A 25,673-nucleotide genomic window follows, 5' to 3' on the forward strand; every position below is an offset into this window, starting at 1 on the left:
ATGTAAGGATTCTAGGTGTTAATCCTTAATTAAGTACTTAAACTCAATGTCACGAGTGTGACTATGTTGCAGTATTACATATACTCCTAGTTGTAGATACGCGAAGTGCCATGCCAAGGAGGACCCCTATGCTTGGATGGTCATGACCCTTCGCTCAAGAGACGTGCCTCTTCACCAAAAGCCACATTCCTTTGACGAGTGGTCACACCCCTTCGCTCTATGGGTGTGACTCTTTGCCCAATGGTTGCAGCTCTTCGTCGAAAGGATGTGTCTTTACGTCTAAAGTCATGTCTCTTCACCAAAAGACGTGTCTTTTCATTTATGTCTCTTTGTCTCCTGTATAAGGATCCTATTGTACTCAGTTTCATTCATGCAATCATCATTCAATCAAACATAGAGTCTTCTCTTATGAGTCGAGTTTCTAAGTTCAGTTTAGGTTTCTTAAGTTTTAATCATGAGTTTAAGTACTTAATTAAGGATTAGAACCTAGAATCCTCACAGTGGTATCAAACCAATTTTTTTCCTGGGACCCGAAGTTTGTGAGCCTCTCACCCTCGCCACTATTCTCTCCCCCCCTTCTCGGAGTTGCATGGAAGCAGAAGAAATATGGAATTCAACTTATTTGTTGATGGTATGAGGTAACATGAATTTATATGTTCCATTTAAATAAAACAAAGAAAACAGAACACAAATGTGTGTGTGCGGGGTACTCGAAAATCTCGCACCCTTTTGTCAAGTTACACCTCTTGGCACCCGTGTGCTTGGTCTCTTTCAAGTGAATGGACACACTCATGGCGGGGAAGTGTCTCCTCGTTGGTTGGATACCCTTCCCTACGCACACCTTTGCGATGCCATCTCCAAGTGTTGCATATTTTCATTGTTTGGCAGCCCCTTCGTGAAGTTTTTTACGGAAAGTAAATTAACCAGCAGCATTTCAGTTTTATTAATGCTACATGAGTACCCTCAATTTCCATATTAAGTGGCCATTAACCCTTTAATGTGAACACCCTTCACAACCTCCAACCACAAAACCTCTACGTAAACAAAATGCCTCCAACCTAGCGCTTGAAGATATTGCACGCTGTTCTTCCTCCCAATGCTTGCAATTCTACTCCTTGGCCGCTCCTTTCCTGCACGCGGTACATTCCCTTGCAATGGACGACGAGAACAGGTGGACAACTTTACCCTATATCTCATATGTATACAAGGTTCTTGGCACAGAATTGTTGGCGTACCCTCTCCCGGAAACCAAAAATTATAATCATTCTCGATACACCGAAGGCGGAACCGGACTCATCACACGAACCAAAAGTAATCATATTTCTGGATTCCCCAACTCCTGAACCTGCTCCCATTCCAGCGGTGGTACCCGTTACAAAATTTGTTCCTGCAACAACACCTACTCCCGCACAAGTTCCAGTTCTTGAGCCTCGGCGTGAGCTTATTCCAAGTTATCAACTTCTCCCTCTAAGCAGTTCGCATGGCCAAATCACAAGATGACGGCGACAATATATTACCCAAGGACCCGATAGCAGTTTTCAAAAAGAAGATGACAGCAATTTCATCAAGCCTCGCATTTATTCACACTCGCTTGGATCAGATGCAAATGCAAACCCCTTCTTGGAATCAACCAACAGCTTCTCAAACAATACATGCATCTTCTTCCGACGCTTCAGTGGTCAACCAGAAAGAACCACTCAAACATAAGCCTTTGGAACCAAAATTTTCTCACCCAATGCATGGTTTCTTAGAGACAACTAGACGCAAAGTACCTTCGTGCGAGCATCAAAAGTCTCAGCATGAATATTCTTGGAAATGCTACAATTCTCAACAACCATACCCTTATTCAAATCATCAGCAAACAAAAGTAGCAATATGAAGCTTCCAAAGGATCATCAATGATATCAAGATGGGCTTACTTCCTCAACCTCACCCATCCTTGGAAACGAACTATTCTAGTGATAAACCTTTACAAATGGATATACCTCCAAACACTACTATGTCTCAATCTATGACATCCCTTGAGGAGGATCTTACTGTTCTAGACAAACCAATGGAATACCTTACAAATTTCCAACTAGTGGTCATCACTCAATAGAAAACTCAAGTCAGCTTAGCAATAATTTCACTCAATGCAGATACAGATTCAATGTTTTCTTGGACAAAGCTTGAAGTTACAAATAACTTTGACAAAGGCACTTATCAAGTTGTAGATATGATCAATTTTTTGTTTGGCAAAATAGTCATGGTCAATAAAAGTTCCATGAGATGGGACTTAACGGAAAGAGCTTTGGATGCAAAATCACTACAACAATACATTTCCTTCTCCTAGAGTTTTCTTCAACTACTCTGGGTTTTATTTAAAGAGGGAGGAATGTCACGATTGTGACTATGTTGCAGTATTACATCTACTCTAGTTGCAGATACATGAAGTGACATGCCAAAGGACCCCTATGCTTGGATGGCCACGACCCTTTGCTCAAGAGACGTGCCTCTTTGCCAAAAGCCACACTCCTCTGACGACTACATCCCTTCACTATACGGGTGCAACTCTTCACCCAATGGTTGCAGCTCTTTGCCGAAAGGATGTGTCTTTATGTCTAAAGTCATGTCTCTTCACCAAGAGACGTGTCTTTTCATTTATGTCTTTTTGTCTCCTATATAAGGATCCTATTGTACTGAGTTTCATTCATGCAATCATCATTCAATTAAACACGGAGTCTTCTCTTCTGAGTCGAGTTTCTAAGTTCAGTTCAAGTTTCTTAAGTCTTAATCATGAGTTTCAGTACTTAATTAATGATTAGCACCTTTGATACCAGACAACACACCTCCTATCGAACGAGGTGGAAGATTTTAAGGATTCGGACCTTGGAGTAGATTTCTTGGAGGATCTCAACGCAGCATCAGCAGCAGCTTTGCCTTTTTATGGCAACCACACCTCTCCAGCCTCTCCGAGATATTCCCTTTGAGCTATCAGAATGTCATAGACAGGCAGTGTTCCATCCGATGATCCGATTGCCATCCTCCGAGAGTAGATGTGCGTCCTCCAGGAGGTCCTTTCCATCGTTCTTGCATCGATGACCGCCCTTTTGGATGTCTTACAAGCCTTTTCATCTTCGAGGACGCAGCCAACTACACATTCAGTTTCCTCTGTAGTAGAGTCAGTTCTTGAGCAAGTCGACCTTCTAGAACCAGAGATAGACAATCCAAAACTAAAGTATCTTTTTAAAATAATAAACATAGCACAGGAAAAGAAAATTGATGCAAAGTTGCCCGAGCCATACAACAGTCGCCGCGATAAGCACCTGCTGGACCATTGGCTTTTCAAGATGGATGTTTATTTCTCAAACACCGATCTCATTGAAAGTAAGAAGGTTGCTTTGGCAAGTTCCCTGCTAAAGGATACTGCATTCCTTTGGTGGTTTCAACGAGTTAAAGATGGAAAATTCACCGCTACTTGGGACAAATTCCGGTGAGTTCTTTGCAAGGACTTTGAGCCTGCAAATGCAGATTTTCACGTCCGATCTTCTCTCAGCCACCTAAGCCAAACAGGTTCCTTGGCCGCATACATCTGATAGTTTCATAAATTAACTCTTGAGATAGATACTCTCAGTCCTTCCAACAAACTCCCCAATTTTGTTGACGGACTTGAGCGTTCCCTACGAGATGATGTCCATAAATTTAACCCGGCCACCTCAGATGCTGCAATCACTTATGCTGAGCGTCTTGGCAATAATCAGCGCATATTGTGAAGTTTCATTTTTGGCAATCGAGATTCCACTTCTGCAAGCTCTTCACAATTTAATTATCAAGGACAAGGTGGTCAGAATCAGCGTAAGGTGGTCAAAATCAGCATAATTATCAAGGACAAGGTGGTCAGAATCAGTGTTCTTTCTCGGGATCTGAATCCTTGAGACAATACTCTATTGGTGGAAAAAATTCTTTATTTCCCCAATCTTCTGAACAAGCAGCCACTTCCAGAGCCTCCTCTTCTACAAATAATCAGAATCGACGAAACAATCGTCCCAATCATAGAAGGAATGGTCGTCATGATTTTTGGCAGGATACTTCTTTTGGGCAGAAAGCCTCTTCATTGGCTCCTTCAACCTCCAACTCCAATTGTCTAGGATTATGTACAATTTGTCATGGACCGTACAGGTGGTATGAATGCCCCAAGAATCTAAACCCTTCCAATCCTCGGTAGAATTCTCACATGGATACCAAATTTTAGAACCTATCCACATCCAACCTCCTGTCCCAAAAAAAGGCAAACAAGCAGCACGTTGTGTTTGAGTTTCTAAGGTGCTGAGTGCCTCAATGATGAATGCTCAAAATTGTGTGCTGCTCTAGTGGATCTTTCAAACCAGGTTCTTAGCCTCCTTGGCTTTGTTGGCAAGCAGCCGATCAATGTTCTTGTGGATAGTGGGTATTCTACTAATTTTGTCAGCACATATTTGATTACTAAACTTCGCCTTCAAACTCAACCTAGTGAGGCGGTTTACCAAGTAGAACTTGCTGATGGTTCCTTTCTCGAGAGCAACAAAAGGATTGAAAAGCTGGATTTTCAGATTTAGGATTACCAGGATCAGCTTGGATTCTTAGTTATGCCCTTGTCACATTACGACTTGATCCTTCTCTAATCTTGGTTATTTCAGTATGATCCAATCATCAATTTCAGAGATCACTCAATTTGGCTCTTTCACAAGAAACAGGAAATACAGCTTTGTGGTCTTTTCAGTACCAAACCTATTATATTGGTTTCTGCTTTACAAGTGGAAACACATAATTCTTGTTCTAGAAAAGATTCTTGATGTTAGACAAAAAGAGACAAGATGAAAGACCACAATAAAATTTCTTGTCAAGTGGCTGGATCTTGATGAGGCAGACTCAACCTGGCAGATGGATGAAGATATGCAGCAGTACCCAAACCTTCTTCAAGAACTCTTTGACAAGCGGAAGACTTTCATCTGAACACGGGGTTTTAATTTAAATGGGAGGGAATGTCACGATTGTGACTTGTTACACTCTTCTTGATTCATTATAGATACAGATGAGAATTGTGACTAACCCAGGAGGACTCCCGCTCTCGAATGGTCACACCCCTTCGTCCAAAAGACATACCTCTTCACCAAAAGCCACACTCCTTCGACTGGTCACACCCCTTCTCCCTATGGATGTGACTCTTCACCCAATGGTTGCAGCTCTTTGCCAAAAGGATGTGTCTTTTCGCCTAAATTCATGTCTCTTCACCAAGAGACATGCCTCTTCATTAATGACTCTTCAATTCCTATAAAAGGAACCCTTTGTACTCAGTTTTAGTCATTCAATCAAACACAGAGTCTTCTCTTCTGAGTCGAGTTTCTAAGTGCAGTTCAAGTTTCTTAAGTCTTAATGATGAGTTTAAGTACTTAATTAAGGATTAGCACCTAGAATCCTAACAGATGAAGCCCGGGGGATTCACTCTATATACAAAATGGGACGCCACCTGCGAGCAGACAACTTTGATAAAAACCCTATATACAACTTATATAAGGGAATATGACTCCCCTTTCTATGCTTATATGACAATCAATACAAAAAACTATCATACCCATATCTTATATATAAAATCTAGGCCTCGCATTATCTAGCTGAGTAAAACTAGTCAAAGAGCGTGTAGCATAGTGACTGGCAACATAATACGGTACCACTTCTATTGATAACTAGATGTACCCTCAATGTGTCTTAGTTTGACTTTCAAACTATGTGCCCATTCAGCCTGCACTCTAGCTACTCGTCCAATTTTGACCCATATAAATTACTCAAAAAACATGGCTATAAAGTTGTGCTAGGTTATCTACGTAAATTTGCATCTATACAAACTCTTTATAGCTTATATTCCTCAAGAAATGAAGTATAATCACAAAACAAGCAATTGATACAAAGTAGTGTTAGTTCTTGCATGTATCTTTGTAGCTATTGACTCACAAGTTCAAGCGCAGATTCTTTTGGGAATCCATAATTTTGAAACACAAAAACTTCCTCTCATTTTTCCATTTTTCTCACTCCCCCCCCCACTTTAATATGATACCCCCTCCCTTATTTTTAAGCTTGAGATAAATTATTGGGGGCCTACCCCTCACTTATACGCTTATGTAGCTTAAAAAACAAAAAGCCTTCCCTTGCACTTAAGTGGTGCGCTAAGTTTTCCATGGTGAATCCCCCGGGAGATGAAGTAACCCTTGAGGAAGTTGTCGAGAATCCTTCATTGTTTGACAGGAATGACAAGCTTTGACAAACTTGATAACATCTTGCTGCATTTGTGGCCAAAAATATATTGTAGATAACAATCTGTATGTCTTGTTGATGCCTCGATGAGCAGCAAAAGGGACTTCATGATGTTCTTGGATCAAAATTTTCCACAATGGTGCATTGTGTGGAGCACAAATGCGATCAATGTAATACAACAATTCATTGAAAATGGTGTAAGCTGCAAACATATTCATCTTCCTGGAGTTGGAGTAGAGGATTTAAGAGCTTTAAATGCATCCCCAAAATCTCTATCTGTCAAATACTCATGCTTGAAACAAGGAAGTATTTCCATGTGTACACCGGAAATGGCATGTGGCTTAAGGCATCTGCAGCTGCATTTGCAAGGCCTGGCACGTATTGAATCATCATATGAAAATTTACCAGGAACTCAACCCAGCGTCCTTGACGAGGATTCATCATTGGTTGAGTAAAAATGTATGTCAATGACTGATGATCCGTCTGCATCACAGAATCTGCACCAAGAAGATAGTGTTTCTAAGTGCGATAGGCATGAACAATGGCTAAGAATTCCTTGTTATAAACTGGGTATCTCATTTGAATGGATGAAAATTTGCGGCTGTCAAAAGCAATGACATGCTCATTTTGCATAAGAACACCTCTAGAAGCACGATCTGACGCATCGGTTATTACCTGAAAAGGTTGAGTAGGATCTGCAATAGCCAAGACTGGAATTGTCCTCAAAGCATGTTTAAGGGCTTTGAACGACTGTTCTGCTTCTTCAGTCCATTGAAGTTTATCATGCTTGGTAAGCTCAGTCAAAGGAGCTGCAATGTCGGAGAGCTTGTGGACCTTGGTATGATAGAAATTTGCAAGTCTCAAAAAAGAGCACACATATGAGGTAGTGAGTGGTAAAGGCCAATCCACAATGACCTATATTTTTTTGGAATCTACTGCAATGCCACTAGAAGAAATAATACGACCAGGGTATTCCACCTGATTCTTGAAGAAATTACTTTTCTTCTTGTTGATGTATAGCACATTGGTTTGCCGAATTTGAAGAACAAGTTGCAAATGTTCTTATGATAAGCCATTGTTCGACTGAAAACTAGAATGTCATCCAAATACACGATCACGAACTTGTCCAAGTAAGGTCCAAAGATTTCGTTCATCAGCGTGATGAAAGAGGCCGGGGCATTGGTTAACTCGAATGGAAATACAAAAAATTTATAGTGACCATAATTCTTGCGAAAAGCTATCTTGTACTCATCACCAATGCGAATGTGAATTTGGTGATGGCCTGACTTTAGATCAATTTTGGAGTAGATCTTGGCTCCAAATAACTCGTCAATGGGAGGCAAGGGAAACTTGTTTTTATCGTCAACTTATTCAAAGCACGATAGTCTATGCAAAGACGCATAGACCCATCTTTCCTTTTTGACCAACAGGACAGGAGCTCCAAAGGGACTTTTGCTTGGGCGAATATGACCTTTATCCAGAAAATCCTCTAGCTGCCGTTATATCTCTTGAGATTCAAAGTATGAAACTCGATAAGGGGCTCGAATTGGTGGGGGATCAAATCTTTGGGATGATCCACGGGACGCCTGGAGGCAAATTTGTTGGTAGCTCGTCGGGAAACAAGTCCAGATGTGTTTGAAAGAAGGGTTGCTGCAAATATGCAATGTTTGAGGAGGATTAAACTTCTGCTTCTTCTGCACCAGGTTTAACATCTCGCAACATGATTAAGGTAGTATCACAATAATGGTTTTGAACCAGTCATTTGACTTGTAAAGCAGAAACTAGAATAATGGGTTTGGTACTGAAAAGACCACAAAGCTCTATTTCCTGTTGCTTGTGAAAGAGCCGAATTGAGTGATCTCTGAAACTGATGATTGGATCACAGTGAAATAACCAAGATTGGCCAAGGATCAAGTCCTAATGTGACAAGGGCATAACTGAAAATCCAAGCTGATCCTGGTAATGCTGAATCTGAAAATCCACCTTTTCAATCCTTTTGTTGCACTCAAGAAAGGAACCATCAGTAAGTTCTACTTGGTAAGCCGCCTCCCTAGGTTGAGTTCGAAGGCAAAGTTTAGTAATCAAAGGTGTTGTTGGGGTTCATCAACACACGCAAAACTTAGGTGTTGACAACATGTCACACACACTAAAGACAGAGTTAGACAAAGCCAAACATATTTAACTCATTAGCATTTCAACATTCACCAAATTCCGACACAGCAGACTGAAGAAACAAACATGAATCATAGAGCAAGAGACCACACAGTTTGATTCATCTTGGTCCAAAGATAACTTCCATTTCAGCCAAAATTACCTACTCGCGTGAACCAGCATGACCTTTAAATAGGAACTTCTGGCAGTGATAGCCGTTTTTCGGCTCTCTCTAATTTCTATAGCGAGTTACCTCACCCTATCAGATCACTCAAACACTGTGCTTACCCTCACCCGTTCACTGTATATAGATGTGTGTGAGTTAGGGGACTTTTCCCATATCTTCTTAAAAACCCTGAATTAAATAGTCACTGGGCCAGTTGAGCCAAAAAAATAAAAAATTATAAGTATATTATGGCCCATTTCTGTGTAAATATTTCATTGTATATAAGGCCTAAATAAAAGTATTTTTCATAATTATTTTGGTATTTATTTAAATATTTCTACCTATGGTGTGTTATTTATGCTATGTACATTGACTCACCATTACCATATTTTTTCTTACCATTTTGCATACTCTTTATTCCATATAAAAATAATTTCATGCAAGCTTTTCTTATTTTTTGGTGTAACTCCATCCCAACCAAAATCCAAAAAAACTAGTTCTATTTATGTGTATATTTTTTCACTATTGTGATTTTTTCCTTCCTACATCTATTCTCTATTACTCTCATAGATGAGACCACCAAAAATATTCATCTTTTTATGGTAGACTTATAATGAGAGAGATTTATTTTGACTCCTTTATATTTTATATTTGACATGTACATATTTTTTTAGACCCCTCAATATTTGATTTTCTTAGTTGTACTATTCACTTATATCATGATCTCAACAATATCTTCAATTATAGACCTACCAAATAAGGTCAAGCGTATGTGGCATGCATGCATGCACCATGGGGGGCTCACTCTTGGAGGTATTCAAAAGAATCATCCAAAGAAGGACCTCACAAGGACTTTGTGCAGTGGAAAAAAACAATCGGTTTTGCTGAATTTTTAAAGATCACATGCTCCCCGAATTTGAAAAGGTGACACAAACAAAAGTTGTAGCTTGTGGGCTGAAATTTCACCTCAAATGTTTTCATATTTTTTTGATCTACGAGCTGTGAGCTATGATTTTATTGGTGGACCCTAGTAGGCCCATGCTATGCAGCCACACTCCCTCTTCCACTTTATCATTTTCCTCTTTCACACACACTTCTCCACTCATGATCCCCAGCTCTCTCACCACTCCTCTCTGCACCCTACTCACCTTCTTCTCAACCTTGAACAATAAGAGAAACCATGGTGAGCTCATGTCTCCTACACACACTTCCATTCCAAAATTGACCACCTAGTCTCATTTTTCCTCATCCATATTACCCATATCTATCAAAATATCACAAAATTCAGCTTTTTCTCTTGAAAGACAGAATCATGGTGATTGATAACTCATGTTCACTTACCTTGGCTCCCAAGGAAAGTCAAAAGTGGAGAAAAAACGTACCGTCAAAGCTAGTGGACCGTCAACAAGTGTCAAAATTGACCCTACTCAAGACACTTGGAGCATTAACATTGTAAGAAATCAATGTTTTCTTACCTATTAGGAGTTTTTTCTTCCTTATTTGTATCCTACATGGATACTCCCATTGTAAATATCCAATTCCATTTGTAAATCAATAAAAATACTAACTCTACTAATTTACTAACACTAACCTACTATGAAAAGTCCTATCATCTCCACTTCTCTCCTCTCTCTCTTCTTCATCTATCCACACCAACTTCTTGATAATTCCAAGCAAAGGAAATTAGATAAGTGATGAAAATCTAACCCAACCATGGTTAGAGGAGTAACCCTAGCCCTCAAAATTGCTATAAAAGGAGGGTGTAGCTAGCACAAAAGGGGGGGAGCCATAAGCAAGACCACTATGCTATAGCTTGAGAAGCCAAGCTCAACCTCTCTAGAAGGAGCTCTTGAGTGGAAGCTCATTGTCTTATGCATATGCATGTGTTGTATTAGGGGTGATTAGCAAGGGAACTCTATGACATTGTAAGAGAGAGTGATCATTCAATTGAGAGTAGGAAATCTATCATTTCTCCTACTACTGTAAGCCCAACATTTGCTGAATCAAGGAGGGTGTATTTAAACTAAGCTTGGATACTTTGTCTCTCTTCCAACGTGAAGTAATGGAAAACAATGATGTGTAAGTGTCTTGGTGTTTTCTTTAAGTTCTTGATAGCTTGTCTCTCGGTGTTGTCATCAATTTAGCTATAAATCCCACATACTGTAAGAAGGTGACAGGGTGGAGAGGACTCCCCTGGCCCTAAGAGAGTGATTGGAGTGGCTTTTCTTGTGATGTGTTGTGGTGTAATTTACTCAAGCTATGTTGAACAAATACTAATCTCACTTTGATTGGTCATGACAGATTTGTAAGAAGGTATTAATGCAACAAGCACCCCCTCCCCCGTCTTTCTCTTTCTTACATATATAATTGTGTTTTCTCACTGCCGATACATTTCATAGCATCCCGAGCAGTATCTCTCTCTCTCTCTCTCTCTCTCTCTCTCTCTCTCTCTCTCTCTCTCTCTCTCTCTCTCTCTCTCTCTCTCTCTCTCTCTCTCTCTCTCTCTCTCTCTCTCTCTCTCTCTCTCTACGCGTCCTAGTTCGCATCCAAAACTAGGTGGTGCCCCAAATTTGTGTAAGCTTATGTTGCGGGTTTGTGTGCGTGTTTGTAGTTTTTTCCAACCCCAACCCAATTGAGCAGCACGGGAGCCTAGAAGGCTGCTTAGAGGCCACTCTTCTTGTTGCCCGCCCCGGACAACTGTCGTGCAGCTCCGCTACCATGTAGAGAAAAATAGTGGAGAAATGCAAGCTAAGATTCTTTGAATCCTACACATTAAGTGAGCAGTGATCAGGGCTTGATAACAAGCCAAGTCTAATGATTAATGTATGCCAGATGCGTCTTAGAAGGGCCAACAGATGCCTCAATGATGCCAAAAATGAGTATTCTTGAAGTGATCACATATGAGAGATTATGATCTAGAACTATAGTGCTTGAAGTGCTCTATCGGCCTGTCTTTACGGCTCGTCGATTGGAGCTACGGTGAAGAAGTTATGGCACTTTGAAGTTTGAGTTAATGCAGATCCGTACCGAATTGGGCAACTGCAGCTGAGGTGACAGAAATGAAATGAATGCACGGGCCTGAAGTGCTCACTTTGTGGAGCGTGTTGGTCTTTTCAGATCAGCAATCGGAGTTACGGTTGCCAAGATATGAGCCGTTAAATATTCACGGGGGGCCGGCTCCGAGCCAGTCAGGTCGGCTTGGGCAGTGTGCCATCTGGGAATTTTACATCCCTACAGGTTTTGTATGCATTCTATGAATTTATGGCTCGTCAGATACAGTCCAGGTTGATTGGATAATCTGGATTAAGGTCAGTGTCAGTTGCCGATGCGACTAAGTTGGGTTATTTTGGCATTATTCGAGATATCGGAGTGGACAATAAAAATTCACGATGATATTGTTAGTCAAGGACTGCTGAAGAAATTTGTACTGCTTGGCATTGTCGGTCGGCATGTATGCTAAATGTGGCCGCCCAATGCTTGGCATTGCCTTGGCTAGCATGTATACCAGACGGTACCCTTTTAAGGGCCGCCCATGACATAAAATACAAAGGCCACCCTAATTGAATAGGGGTGTGAACCAAAGAAAAAGGAAAAAGCCATGGCGAGCAGCAGTAGCCGAGGAGCGCAAGAAAGGGGGGAAGAGAGATGCGCAGGCTGCGTGGGTGCTCCAATGAGCGCGATGGAGAAACGTGAAATTCTCAGCAGCGCCGTGCACTCTCATTCGGCCCCAGTTTCGCTGATTTTCGAGCTGCTCGACCCCGTCAGCTGCCACGTCATCACCGCGGTTCCCGCGCCACGTCAGTAGCGGCCGGCTCTACTGCAAGGGGGGTGCGCTATTTATAGGTGTTTTTTCATGCAAAAGGGGAGATGAGGGAAGGAAAAAACGAGCAAGACTAGGGAGAGCTTCCTCTCGATCTCCTCAATCTCCATCAAAGAGAGGGCTTGCCTCCTTGAATGCCATCAAAGCAAGCTCCTTGGACTCCATTGAAGCAAGGGCTTGCCTCCTTGAACGCCATCAAAGCAAGTTCTTGAACTCCATTGAAGCAAGGGCTTGCCTCCTTGGACTCCATCGAAGCAAGGGCTTCTCCTTGATTGCCATCGAAGCTAAGCAAGAGGGGAAGCTAAGCAAGGTTTTTTTTCTGTCTTGACCTTCAATCGAATCCAAGCAAAAGGGGATCTCTCTCTCTCGACTGTGGAGAGCAGGCTCGAGGCTTGAAGCCGGTGAAGCACTAAGAAAGGGAAAGCTTGAACAAGCCAAAGCAAGAAAGACTTGTCGAAGTCGAAGCAAAGCAAGGGAGTAAACTTGAAGCAATCAAGGGCGAGCTTGGTCGAATCAACCAAAGGAGTAAGTAGAGGCAACCAAGCAAGGGATAAAGCTTCGGATAGCAATTGAAGAGCAGGAGGGAATTAAAGTGCAGAGCATGAGGAAGTTAAAGTGCAAAACATAAAGAGCAGGATAATCGATAATAATTGAGGCTTGATGATTGAGGCAGTGAACTGATTTGAAGACTGCAGAATCCACGGGCAATTGAAGTAGATAAAGCGACAAAGGAAAAATTCCATCACCGTCATCCGTTAAAGATTGAATTAACATTCTGATAAGTTCGGTGTCGTTAATGGCCCATTTAATACTGTAAAGCGGGAGCTTAAACTCCTCGTTAGCAGATGATCCAAGTGACGGCGCTATTAACAGCCCGCCTTCGCTAAGGACTAAGTTGTACTCAAGTTAATAATCAATTAATTGATGATTGCGGTGATTGGAAAAGCCATCTATTGTTCTTGTTCTCTCTCTTTCACACCTCCCACAGCCAGAGGCCCGGCGCCTGCCCGGCTCACGTAGCGAACACATATCTCCCGACATCTTTGGTGAACCCGACGCGAAACGAGGCGGGGTGGGAGGTAAAGATGGCGAATTTACAGCAGATGATGAAGATTATTGCAGAATTAAGTTCGAACGGTTTTGATGATAAGTCAAGAGTTCGAGATTTTGCAAAGATGCTTCAATTGGTTCAAGGATCTTTGCTTGAAATAGAAACCGTAAAGAAGAAAAATCAAATGGATGAAGCTTTGGATGCAGTATACGACGAGAGACGAGTCTTTGATGGATACGATCCAGAGTGCTATGAGCTGGAGACCAAGGTAAGAGGGATACCAGAAGAGTTGATGATCAAGAATTTTGAGCAGTTAGTGAGTTCAGATGTGAAGGAGCAGATTCAAGAGGTTACCAGAGCTTGCAATGACGACTGGGAGTATTTCAAAGAAGCTATTGTGCAAGCACGTTATGAGGAGTATGAAATCTATCAAGAACAGAGTTCAAGTCTACCAGACTACACAGATATTCGAGGACAATTACGATCAAAGTTAGAAGCTGTGATTGATGAATTTATTATGCAGGATGCTACCTTCTTACAGGCTAATGACGAAGACATAGTTGAAGCTGTGTATGCAAAGTTGGGCTTTGCAGATGTTGTGCATGAAGAAGAAGTCTTTGAGGGTGAGTCTCTACAGCCTCAAACTACACAGGGTGAATTTTTCAAAGAACATGTACCTATAGTACAGGAGGAAAAGAAATCATGGGCTCAAGACAATGAATTGGCTAAAGCTCATGAAGATGTGCAGGTGAATGAGTGCAATCATATTCAGGTAGACATGCGGTAAGATTCAGTTACAGCTGATACTTTCGCTACTGAACCAGAATTAGAGCAAAGTTTTTCTGGTACAGATTCTACCATAGAGGTGATTGAAGATACTGGTACAGGTTTTGCCAAAGAGTTGATTAATGATACAGATGTCATAGGTCAAAGCAGAGCTATTGTTGAGAGCAACAAGACCATGGATTTTGATATACCAGATTTACTAAATTTGGATGTACCAAATTTTGAGGACTTGGTTAAGCAAGAGTATGTGCTTGAAGATCTGCAAAATGTTGATTCAGAGGGGGTGCACACTCCTTCATTGACAAGTTTTTGTGAAGCACATCTACAAAATTGGGAAATTGCACTTGAACGTTGTGGGCGGGATGAAAACACACACAGCGTCTCTATAACGATCCGACACACACTTTTGGAATGATACACACACACACTATGGAACACCACTCGGCTTACACAACCAGCCTGGCCGAGACAGGAAACACACAGACGGAGTGGGAAGAGAGAGATTTCCCACTTGCCCACTCAACACTCACACATACACACACACACACACCCAAAAAACTCAGCTCAAAAGAGGAGAACTTCTGATAATTAGATACAAATGAGCTTGGGCCAACACTAATGGGGCAAACAACTCACACAATATGGGTAAAATATGCCAGATACAATCACAAATTGGAGAAGAAGCTTCATTCATAGGAGAAACTTACACAGCCAAAACAGCAGAAAAACAATGAGGAATTTGGCAAAATGGACAGCGCCATCGCGTCCGGAACGGCCCAAAACCCCAGTCTACAATGTCAAAGTGCTCATATCCAACCTCGGATGAGCAGTTTAGGGCCAAAACAGGCTCCAAAAACACCAAAAACACACATGCAGCTGTTCCTCCTCTCTTCTCCACGTTTTTTCTGGTCTTCTCTCTGTTTTTTCACTTCCCACACTTAGATTTATTAGTTGGGAACACTTGGCCTTTTAGATGACCTCAAACAGACCCCGAACATGCCAAAAACTGACCTCGCAGTGCATAGTTGTCACCTTTTTGCATCATCCGCACACCTGGCACTCATTTCTTTTCAATAATGCGTCTCGCAACCACGTGAAGTGGCCCAAAAAAGTGGTCCTAATGCTGAACTTTCTGCATAACTCTCACAAGAAAACACCCACGTTGTGGTCGTCCTCATCCGCGTGCAAATATTGACCCCGTTCGCCCTCCTGACGCCACTAGATGCCATCTGACGCACCTGCTTACGTCATGTCATCGGGATACCTTCCTCGAGAATTTTTACGCGCTATAAACTCCTCATTATTGTAGAAAAACATATTGGTACTGGTGATAGTGAAAATCGATGCACTATGTACATGCTGTCCTACCTGTACACATGTGGGCCCCACGTAACCACCTGGCTCTGAAAAATGGGCAATTCTTTATTTGATGCACCATGCATGTATATGTACATATGCGCAATCTCTTGCTCCAAAAAAGTCCTGACATAATTTGCCCATCCCCTAGCCTGCTAGATCACTCATGATCAGTAGTAGCAAAGAGAGATATGAGACTCGCTGCATCACAGGTCTCCTCATCCCTCACCAACACTGCTTGATCCACAGACAGCTCATCTTGCTCCACCATCATCAATCTAGCATGATACAATTTAAGACGCAATCCATTTACCCTTGACTTATGTAGAACACCATCCAGGTTAGCCAGCTGATATGTGCCATTTGGAAAACACTCCACTACCTTGAAAGGGCCTTCCCACTTAATTTGAAACTTCTTTTGGAAGGTGTTGTCCAGCTTACTGTTGTAGCGCAAAACCAAATCATGTTTCTTGATACCCTTACTTTTGACCTTTTCATTTATCTTTGCCAAAGCCTTATCCTGCATCTGTCCATAATGCTCCAATGCGCTCATCCTATCCAACTGGACCTCTTGTAACTGTAAGAGCCTCTCTTTGAATGCATCACTAGGCGGCCCAAGCAACTTCTCTAACAACTTGATTGTAGGCAACTCTACTTCCACAGGCAATAGTGCTTCCTTTCCATACACCAAATGAAATGGAGTAAACCCTGTACCTGTCTTCACCGAAGTACGGTAAGCCCATAATGCGCTAGGCAATTCCAAATCCCAATTCTTTCCTTGGTGCTCTGTCACTTTCGAAAGAATCTGTACCAACTCACCATTGAATCTTTCATTTAAGCCATTACACTGTGGGTAATAAGGAGTGGTATGTTGGTGCCTAATCTTCATCTTTGCACATAAAAAATCTAGCAGTTTAGCTCTAAAGCCAGGCCCCTTATTTGAAAGTAGCTCCAGTGGAACCCCAAACTTGCAACATATTTCATCATACACAAATTTTGCCACATCCTTTGCAGTGATCTATTTTACTGCTATAGCCTCTGCCCATCTAGAGAGATAGTCCACTGCCATCAAGATATAGCTTTTGCCCCTGCTTGTGATAGGTAACGGGCCTATTGCATCAATCCCCCACTTTTCAAACACATAAAACACCATAATGGTTTTTCGTAGCTCTGGCTTCAACACTCTCTTCCCAAATGCTTGACACCTATTGCAAGACCTACACCAATGGTGAAAATCCTTGTGCAAACTAGGCCATACATACCCCTCTTGCAAAATCTTATGCAAGGTGATCTTTAGAGAAAAATGGCCACCCCATGCGCCTTCATGATTCTCTTCCAACACTCTATAAAGCTCCTCTCGCCAAGGTACACGTCTCAACACGAGATCAGCCCCTTTCATGTATAAGACATCACCAATCAATGTGTACCTGTATGCTTTACGCACAAAGCCATACTTCTTAGACTTCTGAATCTCCTTTGGAATGATTCCTGTTAGCCAAAACTCCTCTTCTTGAGCCAAACTTTTCCGGCCATGATAAAGAGGTAAAGTGGTCCTCAACACAAATAGCTCCCCAATCATGCCTTGAGTTGCTTCATGTGCCTCTCCATTTAGAGCACGTTCAATGTGTCTGATGCTCGATGCTTCGAACTTTTTTAACAGGCCTTTAATTTTGAAGCACATTTCCTTCAATGAGGTGTTCTTGCTCTTCCACACACCCAGCACTTGCTTCACCACTAACAAGGCATCACCTTTTATGCTCAACCTTCGAACCCCATGCTTCAAACAAATGTGTAATCCCGGCTTCCAGAGTAGCATATTCAGCCTCATTGTTACTATGAGCATCCAATTTGAACCCTCTCTTGCATACTAGCTTCCCCTCTGGATCATAAAGTGCTATACCCCCTGAAGCTGCATCATGGCTCTTTCTGTATGAACCATCAAAGAACAACACATGTGCATTGCTGATCTGTGGCACTTCTTCAACTACCTTTCTCACCACCTCTTCCTTAACAACAAGGGGATTCTCCTTGTAGGTCAACAAATCAGCTAGGGTAGCCCTTGTACTATCTTCCACTAGAAAAGAGAACTCAAACTCTTGCAGCTCAATTACCCATTTCTTCACCACATTTGACATGTTAGTGCCATTAATTAACTGTGGCAAAAAGGCATAACTCGTCAAGAAAACAAAAGGTCGTGGTAGCAAGTAATGACGAAATCGTCGACAAGAAAATATTACACTAGCCATCACTAGCTCTACTTCTGAGAACTTTTTCTCCGCTACCAACTTCACTCGGCTTGCACAATACACTGGCCTCATATAATGGCTGCCCTTCCCCTTTTGCAATAGCATGGCTCCAATGGAATCATCCCCTACTGAGGGATTTACATAAAAAACTTTCTCCCAATAAGGAGCATGCATGGCTGACAACCCCCCTAACACCTCTTTCACCTCTCGAAACACTTCTTCACACTTGTCATCCCATTGCAATGGATCATGCTTTGCCACTTGTTGTAATGGATAAAGAATCTGAGAAGACAATGGAACAAACCTTGACATGTACTTCACTTTGTGTATAAAGGTTTCCAATTGCTTCGTACTCGTAGGTGATGGAAGAAGAATAATAGACTTAACCTTGTCGGAATCAGCCTCAATGCCATTTTCTGACACCATGTGGCCCAATAACTTCACCCTTGGCTGTGCTAGATGACATTTCTTTGGATTTAGTTGTCCTCCACATTCATCATATCGAGCCAATACCATCTGCAGCTTCTCATGGTCTTCAACCCTACTGCTATAAACACAGAAGTCATCCATAAAAGCTTTAACACAACTACCAATGAATGGTTCCAACACCCAATTTGCTCTCTCTTGATAGAAGGAAGGTCCATTTGACAACCCAAATGGCAATACTGTGTAGCAATAGCAGCCCCATGGCGTAATAAAAGTGGTCTTTGTGCGGTCTTTAAGAGCAATCTTCAATTGAAAATAGCCTGAAAAACCATCACACACACTGTACCTCTCATAACCTGCCACTGAATCCAAGATCTAATCGATGAATGGAAGAGGATATGGGTTCTTCTTAGTGGCTGCGTTTAAGGGTTTAAAATCTACACAAATTCTCCACTTCCCATCCTTCTTTGGACTGACTACAACTGGACTCACCCATTCTGTGGTCTCCACAGGGACTATGAACCCTGCCTTCAATAACTTGTCCACCTCTTCTCGCAAGGCTTCCATTTTCTCTTGACCCATCCTTCTTAGCCTTTGCCGCACTGGCTTAGCACCTTCTTTCAGCTCTATATGCATCTCTTCTCCCTTGAACCCTCTGATCTCTTCATATGAAGTAATGAACAAATCAGGAAAACTAGCCAGCATGTGCAAATATATATCCTTCTCCATAGCTGAGAGGTCTCCACTGATCATTTGTGTCATCAATTCCTGCTTCTTTGACAACTCAACCTTGGTTTGCATCAGCCCTTCAATCACTTCATAAGGCCCTTCACTCTCATGTTCAACTTCATTCGCAAATGCAACTAAACCAGACTCCTGGATTTCTTTGTCCATCAAAAGAAATGCAACATCAGCATCCTCATCACTACTGGTACTGATATTACTGTCCTCATCTGTCACCGTGGAAGAGTCTTCATCACTAGACTCATCCTCATCTTCATAAAGCTCCTCTAATCGTTTCCTTGTGTCCATATTATAAAGCTTCTTGGTACCTGTCTTTCCATAGAGGCTAATCGTACCATGTCGCCAATCTTGAATACTCCACTGCACGTAACCATGGTCTGCCCACTATAATAGGATATGCTCCCAACCCTGCTGGCATCACATGAAAATCAACCATTGCCTTTGCATCATATGCCTCCACTTCTAAGCTCTTTACAACACCCAAGCATTTTACTTTTTGATGGTTTGCCAATCTAATCCGGAAACCTGACACCCCAGCCATTGTGAGACCCATCTTCTCAACGCATGAGTGTGTTATGACGCATATTTGGGCTCCTCCATCCACATAACCTTGTCCCAAATTTTTCCTTTTATGCCACACGTCTACTATTGGACAGATATCTGGTAGCTCGTCCATTGCCAACACCTTCACTGAACCTCTCTCTGGCTCTTTCTCCATTCGGTTAACCATCCTCTTCCACTGTCGCTTTAGCTTAGGCACCATCTCTATAAGCTGCCCAAAAGTAACATCTGCCTTCCTGCTCGTCAGATCCTCCTTCAAGTCATAGCTTAATTGCCCATCCCCTAGTGGAAAATCTGAAACATGAAACTTTCGACGAGCTCTCCTTTTCCTCTTGGCCTTGACATCCTTGCCTTCATGGCTCTTTCCTTTCTTCTTACTAGGACCTGGGGCACTTCTTCCTTCCTTATCCTCTGTGGTCCTCTTCCCAATAGGCATCACTAATGTATCCTCTAGCTTTGATGCCTTCTCCAAGGTGACTACACTTAGCACTTTTGTCTTTCCCTTTTCCTCTTGGGTCAGTCCACTGGTTCCTTCGTCTCCGTTAATTTCGATGCCATAATCATTTGACCTAGTTAGCACCTGTGTTGGCAATGGATACATGTCTCCCCCCATCCTTGGTGGCTTATCACATTGCGGGCTGATGTGACCCAACTCTCCACAATTATAACATGTGGGCGTCTGCCTCCAAAACCTACCATTGCTTTGTCTAACACCATTTCTAGGCCTTTCTTCACCTCCTGCCTGATTTGCAAACCTCCCTCGACCTCGATTATTTCCCACTTGACCTAGCATGTTTAGGCTGAGATTCTTTATTAAATCTACCATTTGCCTCATGTCTTGCCTTCGCCCATCATCTTGCACCGATGTAGTGACCACTACTGGCATAACCTGAGTAGTAACAAGAACCATTGGTTCATGATGAACCCCTGATATGCGACCTTGTAAAGACTCTTTAGGCTGAAATTCAGACCTCATGGGCAAAGAATCCACCCCTAACTGGCTCATTTTTCTCAACTTCCACTCTTTGTTCCTTGATACCTCTAGTGCATCTTCATATGTCCTAGGCTTCTTTAGCTCCACTCTCCAACGTATATTCTCCCAAAGACCAGCTAAGAACCTGTCCTTCTTCATCATGTCAGGTGGGGGTACTTGTGGTGCTAAGTCCTTGCACATTTTCTCCCATGCCAATGAAAACTTACGTATGTACGCATCTACTGGCTCACCTTCCTTTTGCACCAAAGCCTGTACTTCTTGCCACACTTTGTCAGGATCTTCTATCTTCACAAACTCCACTTCCAACCCATGTCGTAGATTGTCCCAACTCAACCTTACAGGTGGATCAGCCACACGCAACTCCTCTTCAAATGCTTTAGACCAAACTCGTGCATCACTCTTCAAACAAATTTGGACAAGGCGTAACATCTGCGCAGGGTCATGAATCTGGTTGCTAATGCAGGCAACCTCCATCTTTTCCAAAAGTTCTTCCACATCTTCATCACTTCTTCCATGAAACTCCGGATTAGAGAAAGCCATGGCTACCCAAGTTTCAATGCTTTGAGAACCCCTTTGAACACACGTGCAAGAACCCAAAACTTTTGACTACCCAATCCCCAGAAACTTCAATGGAGCTCAACTTTAGATAAGGACAAACACATGCACATCAAATGAGTTTTCATAGTTGATCATCGGAATTACAACAGGCAAAGGAAATTCCAAGATCTCTCGTAATCTTCTTGGCCCGAACATAAAGACTATGAGCTACTAGAAAAAAATCTTCCTGGACACATGAACATTTATCTGGATTCTTTGAGTTAAATGAAATGGAGTGAATTGAGGGCCATTTTGATCATCCATTAAAGCCAACCATGAAGCTCCCAAGAAGGCACACCTTACTTAACCTCTAATTTTGCCAAAATTTCAGCAGCATAACAGCATAAATGGCTCAAAAGACCAAAAAACCAGCCATCATAACTTGGAAAAATTTTGGCAGAGTTTCCCCAGAAATAGAGCAGTAGGAACCCAAAATATAGACTGTATATGTATGCATAAACTGTCAACAATAGAACCCGAGCATCAAGTAGGACTCACTAGTACATAGCCTATGGCGAGGTCACAAAAAGGGTGCTCCAGCTACCTGTATCACCGAAAGGATCTCTACATTTGAGAATTCCCCAGCTCAATAAAAACCTCACGCTATCGACCCTCACACGAAGGCTAATGCAAACCGCGTATAGTCAAGTCTTAGAAATGACTATCTTCTAGACCAAGTCTCAGAAATGGCTGGGACTGCCAAATACAACCAAGTATGGCTCCACAAATGCGTACAATGGCAGTTTCCACAAGTAACGTACAATCCAGTAGACAATGCGCTCAAATAGGCGCCAAGTGATGCATACCCACAAAAACTGCAAGTGACATCACTGCTAGTATATCAGTGTACTCCAGCTACCTGTACCTGTACCTGTCTCTGTAACCTGTAACCTGTAACCTGTAATCCCGAATCTCGAAGCTTGAAGCTCGAAGCAGAAGGTACTCGAAGAAGATCCTCCGTGGGGGCACCAAAAGAATGTGGGCGGGATGAAAACACACACAGCGCCTCTATAATGACCCAACACACAATCTTGGAATGATACACACACACACACACACACTATGGGGCACCACTCGGCTTACACAACCAGCCTGGCCGAGACAGGAAACACACAGACGGAGTGGGAAGAGAGAGATTTCCCACTTGTCCACTCAACACTCACACATACACACACACACGCCCAAAAAACTCAGCTCAAAAGAGGAGAACTTCTGATAATTAGATACAAATGAGCTTGGGCCAACACCAATGGGGCAAACAACTCACACAATATGGGTAAAATATGTCAGATACAATCACAAATTGGAGAAGAAGCTTCATTCATAGGAGAAACTTACACAGCCAAAACAGCAAAAAAACAATGAGGAATTTGGCAAAATGGACAGCGCCATCGCGTCTGGAACGGCCCAAAACCCCAGTCTACAATGTCAAAGTGCTCAAATCCGACCTCGGATGTGAGCAGTTTAGGGCCAAAACAGGCTCCAAAAACACCAAAAACACACATGCGGCTGTTCCTCCTCTCTTCTCCACGTTTTTTCTGGCCTTCTCTCTGTTTTTTCACTTCCCACACTTAGATTTATTATTTGGGAACCCTTGGCCTTTTAGATGACCTCAAACAGACCCCGAACATGCCAAAAACTGACCTCGCAGTGCATAGTTGTCACCTTTTTGCATCATCCGCACACCTGGCACTCATTTCTTTTCAATAATGCGTCTCGCAACCACGTGAAGTGGCCCCAAAAAGTGGTCCTAATGATGAACTTTCTGCATAAATCTCACAAGAAAACACCCACGTTGTGTCCGTCCTCATCTGCGTACAAATATTGACCCCGTTCGCCCTCCTGACGCCACTAGATGCCATCTGACGCACCGGCTTACCTCATGTCGTCGGGATAGCTTCCTCGAGAATTTTTACGCGCTATAAACTCCTCATTATTGTAGAAAAACATACTGGTACTGGTGATAGTGAAAATCGATGCACTATGTACATGCTGTCCTACCTGTACACATGTGGGCCCCACATAACCACCTGGCTCTGAAAAATGGGCAATTCTTTATTTGATGCACCATGCATGTATATGTACATATGCACAATCCCTTGCTCCAAAAAACTCCTGACAACGTGATTATGAGGATTTAGAGGGGGTGCAGACTCCTTTGACACGATTTTGTGACCTAGAGCTACCGATCTGGCAGACTGATCCTGAATTTGATGATGGTGATTTAGAGAGGGATCAAAATTCTTCTCTATCGAGGATCTGTGACACAAGGCTCACACTATGGAAGAACGATCATGAACTTGATGATGCTGATTCAGAGGGGGTGCATAGTGAAGTGCAATCTCTTGATGATGAATATGATTGGTTTCATTGTGCTGATGATACAGACAGGGCAGTAGATGAAATTTTCAATGTGCATGCTGAACTTTGTGCTACATAAGTGCAAAGATATTTGGATGAGGGTGAAATACTTAAAGAGAAATTTACAGCAGAAGCATTTAGTATGCATGTCACATGTGGAAATCTTAGTTTACAGCAGCCTGAGATGTGCAGGATTGAGGAACCATCTCAAGCGGTGGACGTAGACCTTATGTTCTTACTGGATGAGGCTTTAGAAGGGTTCTCAAATGTAGATGCTAAGGATACCAATCAATCTATATTCATGCATGAGAAAGTTTGCTCAGATGCAGTTGATGATGATCTGATGCAGTTGTTAGATGATGCACTACTTGATTTTGAGCCTCTACGAGATAGAGAATTGATTTCAAATGCATCTTTTGAGCTTAATGAAGAGGATTTTATCAGAGACTTGATGTATTCAGATATGCATGATCGGAATTCCAATACGAGTGAGGGTGAAGGTGCACTGCCAATACTTTTACCTATGATTGATGATCAACAATTGGATGAGCCAGTTGCACAGGGGATATGGCAGTATCTGGTGTTACCTGATGCTATATGGAATCTGATATTACCCTATGATGTAGAGGATGTTGAGATAGCTTTTGACCCGGGAGGTGACAGATATATGTATGGTCCTAAGCAATTGATTTATATGCCATATGATCCAGGCGGTCTGTATGAAGATTTGTAGGATAATATATGTTTATGCTGTAATGATTGGAAATTCCTGTATTTTCCTTATGATCCTGGAGGATGGTGCAAATTTTTTAAAGGAATGCTCACAGTGGGACAAATGATTAGTTTCCAGTTTGATCCCGGGGGCTAATAAAGTGCAAAGTTCTAGATTTGAAGAGTACCAGCTATCTGTCGCAACAGGTTGCATGGTACAAGATTTTGTTTTCTAGATCTATGCTAAGTCATAATAGTTTTTGGTTATGCAGTCTTATTTTGTTTTTCATAGGCTTACCAGTAATGTGAGTCTGATGATGGAAAGAACTTAAGGTACCTGTAGCAGATGCAGATTGAAGTGCTATTGGCATAGACCGGAGGCTGTGCACGTTCAGAGGGGGTGAATGTTGTGCAGCTCCGCTACCATGTAGAGAAAAATAGTGGAGAAATGCAAGATAAGCTTCTTTGAAGCCTACACATTAAGTGAGCAGTGATCAAGGCTTGATAACAAGCCAAGTCTAATGATTAATGTATGCCAGATGCGTCTTAGAAGGGCCAATAGATGCCTCAATGATGCCAAAAATGAGTATTCTTGAAGTGACCACAAATGAGATATTATGATCTAGAACTGTAGTGCTTGAAGTACTCTACCGGCCTGTCTTTACGGCTCGTCGATTGGAGCTACGGTGAAGAAGTTATGGCACTTTGAAGTTCGAGTTAATGCAGATCCGTACCGGATTGGGCAACTGCAGCTGAGGTGACAGAAATGAAATGAATGCACGGGCCTAAAGTGCTAACTTTGTGGAGCGCGGTTGCCAAGATATGAGCCGTTAAATATTCACGGGGGGCCGGCTCCGAGGTCAGGTCGGCTTGGGCAGTGTGCCATCTGGGAATTTTACAGCCCTACAAGTTTTGTATGCATTCTATGAATTTACGGCTCGTCATATACAATCCAGGTTGATTGGATAATCTGGATTAAGGTCAGTGTCAGTTGCCGATGCGACTGAGTTGGGTTATTTTGGCATTATTCGAGATATCGGAATGGACAATAAAAATTCACGATGATATTGTTAGTCAAGGACTGCTGAAGAAATTTGTACTGCTTGGCATTGCTCGGTTGGCATGTATGCTAAATGTGGCCACCCAATGCTTGGCATTGCCTTGGCTAGCATGTATACCAAACGGCACCCTTTTAAGGGCCGCCCATGACATAAAATACAAAGGCCACCCTAATTGAATAGGGGTGTGAACCAAAGCAAAAGGAAAAAGCCATGGCGAGCAGCAGTAGCCGAGGAGCGCAAGAAAGGGAGGAAGAGAGATGCGCAGCCTGCGTGGGTGCTCCACTGAGCGCGATGGAGAAACGTGAAATGCTCAGCAGCGCCGTGCGCTCTCATTCGGCGCCAGTTTCGCTGATTTTCGAGCTGCTCGACCCCGTC

The sequence above is a fragment of the Adiantum capillus-veneris genome, chromosome 14 (assembly GCF_014529385.1).
Source record: "Adiantum capillus-veneris isolate H3 chromosome 14, ASM1452938v2, whole genome shotgun sequence".
In the NCBI taxonomy this organism is placed as follows: Eukaryota; Viridiplantae; Streptophyta; class Polypodiopsida; order Polypodiales; family Pteridaceae; genus Adiantum; species Adiantum capillus-veneris.